Source organism: Podarcis filfolensis (assembly GCF_964270895.1).
Source record: "Podarcis filfolensis genome assembly, chromosome: 1".
Classification (NCBI taxonomy): domain Eukaryota; kingdom Metazoa; phylum Chordata; class Lepidosauria; order Squamata; family Lacertidae; genus Podarcis; species Podarcis filfolensis.
This window is the reverse complement of record NC_139604.1, coordinates 106,834,624-106,837,131: the sequence shown is the minus strand read 5'-3', so window position 1 is coordinate 106,837,131 and position 2,508 is coordinate 106,834,624. Positions and strand designations below refer to the sequence as shown.

The following is a 2,508-nucleotide window of genomic DNA, read 5'->3' as shown; positions in this document are numbered from 1 at the left end:
AGGGTAAGAGGTGCATCTTCATGCAACCTACATAATGAAGGCACTGGTCGCACCAATGTGGGGAGGAAATTCCATAATTTAGGGGTTGCCACAAAGAATGCTCTCCTGGGCCGACACCCCAAACTCCTGAGGACAGTGCCCCCAACCTGCCCTTACTGCTGATCTTGACACTTACAGAAGCGGCATTCTTTCAGATATTTGGGTGCAAGCCATTTATTCAGAAGTATGTCCCACTGAGTTAAATTGGACGTTCTCCCAGGTAAGTGGGACTGCAGCTTTAAGCCTCAAATGTCAGCACAGGTGCCTCATAAATACGTAGACAGCTGGCACAGAATCTATTACCATTTAGAAATTGTAGTTTAAGATCACTCTGCCAAACTTATGCAAGCGGCAAGGTTTTCATTCTTTCATCAATAGTCAGCACCAGTTCCAATAAAGGAGCAACTAGGCCCACTCACATTTTATTTTATTTTAAAACCATACACATGTGCATCTCTTTCCTTTCTGAAGCTACTTTTATTTCCATGCCCTTTCTGTGGTGCCCATCCTGTTTCAGATTGTGGCTGTACAGATGTCGCCACCAGACCAAAAAACAAGGCCCAAAGGCCCTACTCTTTGGCTGGGGTTTTCTTCATGCTTCCAGCCCTACAACTACAACCCCATGTTCGCCGCTGCTTGCCAGCCTAAGCAGGGTCCGCGAGCAGAGGAGATTCCCCATGTCTGCTCCTCTGATCATTGCAGGCAGACAAACCACCCCCGCCCCTAGTGCAAAGCCCCTCCTCTCCTTTCCCATGGGATCTCTCGCCACAGCAATGCGGACCCTAAGGAGAACACACATCCCTATGGCTAGCTTAGGTCGGTGGTGGTGGTTTCCTGACGGCCTCCCAAGCCATTCCTGCCTCGTGATTTGGAAATATATGCGCACACAACCCTTCCCTTCTTCCTCCAACCCCTCTGGGACCACCACCACCCGAGGCGGGCTGCTCTGCGCGCATCTTCACGAGACGCTGCAGACCCCCGGTCACAGAAGTCGTGCAAAAAAATTAGAAAGGACCAGGCTGAAAAAGAATTGCTCCCCTACCTGGAAGAAAAAAGGTAGCCGATATCTTGCTTGCCCCTCCCGCCTGCACCGGCGTGAAATCGAAGGACGCTTTCCCGAAGGACGGCCGCCGGAGGCACTTTTTGGGGCCAGCTTTTCCCGGCGTCTCCCCTCTCCAGATCAACGGCACACTTGCTCGGGGAGACCTGCTCCGGTTTGCAGCGTCAGGCTGTTCCAGGCGCCCAGCGACAGACCATAACAAACCCACTTTTCGCCAGGCAAGGGGCCGTCGCTAAATTCCCGAATCAGTGCAAAGGGCTACTCGCGCCGTTCAGGAATTGGAGCAGAGAAACCCGGTCTCTGCCCCACCCACATCCCCTCCCGGGTTCGCTCGGCGCGCCGTGACCGCGCAGCTGCATCCTGGCGTGGCCGCGGTGGCGCGCCAGCCCGGCCTCCCCTCTCCCCGAGCGGGGGTCTCCGCACGAAGGAAGAGGACGGGCTTCCCTCGAGGGAGAAGGCAAGAGCAGCGGGCAGCGAGGGATCTTCCCGTTCCGCCTCCGCCCTGCCCTCCTGCAACGCGGCGGCGGCGAATGCGCGCCTCGGCCCTCGCTTTGCTCCCGAGTTGCATGCCCGGGGAAGGGACTCTCTGCAAGTTGCCGAGCAAAGCCGAAGCACGTCGAAAACGCGAAAGATGCCCATGAGCCGGCGGCAAGGGCTCGTTCCCTCCGCGAGGGTAGCTCGCAACCTATCAGCGATCCTGCTCTGGGGTTTTCGCGTTGCAGGCTGTAGCCCAACAGGTGCACCTTTCTCTTTCCCGGAAGTGCAGCGGTTGGGGGAGCATCATCAGCTGAATTTCTTACGTAGTTAAAGCAAGTTAATAATAATAATAATAATAATAAATAAAATATATTTATACCCCGCCCTTCCAGGCTCAGGGCGGCTAACAACAAATTTAAAACACTTAATTTTAATACAACATAGAAGCAGCATAAAATACAGTATAAAAGCATGAATGACAATAAAATTCAAAGTTCAAAAATCAATTTGATAGTCACCAAGGCTGGCTGAATTAGTCGTACTTGGGCCAGCGAGGAGGCCAGGGGAGAATTAGCTGTGGGGTCTCAGAGCGGGTAATCTTCATAAAAGGGGAGGGGGAGGGAAGAGAAGGGAAATAAAAGATCAGGCTGAATTCAAATTAAAGGCCAGGCGGAATAGCTCTGTCTTACAGGCCCTGTGAAAGGAGGTTAAATCCTGTAGGGTCCTAGTCTCAATGGGACAGAGCATTCCACCAGGTTGGAGCCATCACTGGTGGAGAATAGTCTGACTTCCTTAGGGCCTGGGACCTCTAAACTATGGTTTTTCATGGACCTTAAGGTCCTCTGTGGGGCATACCAAGAGAGGCGGTCCCATAAATACGAGGGCCCTAAGCCACAAAGGGCTTTAAAGGGCAAAACCAGCACCTTGAACCT

General features: G+C 53.0%; 1 protein-coding gene across 6 annotated transcripts in view; it reads right to left on the bottom strand.

Moving 5' to 3' along the window:
- TMEM63C (transmembrane protein 63C) overlaps window positions 1–1,895 on the bottom strand; it is a 66,081-nt gene extending 64,186 nt beyond the window's left edge. For 3 of the 6 annotated variants that reach the window (XM_083612533.1, XM_083612537.1, XM_083612539.1), the window contains exon 1: window positions 1,082–1,895. The gene's annotated coding sequence lies outside the window, so the exon portion shown is untranslated. The remainder of the gene's footprint in view (window positions 1–1,081) is intronic. The other 3 variants (XM_083612542.1, XM_083612541.1, XM_083612534.1) reach the window with 1 other exon arrangement.
- Between the last annotated feature and the right edge of the window lie 613 nt (window positions 1,896–2,508).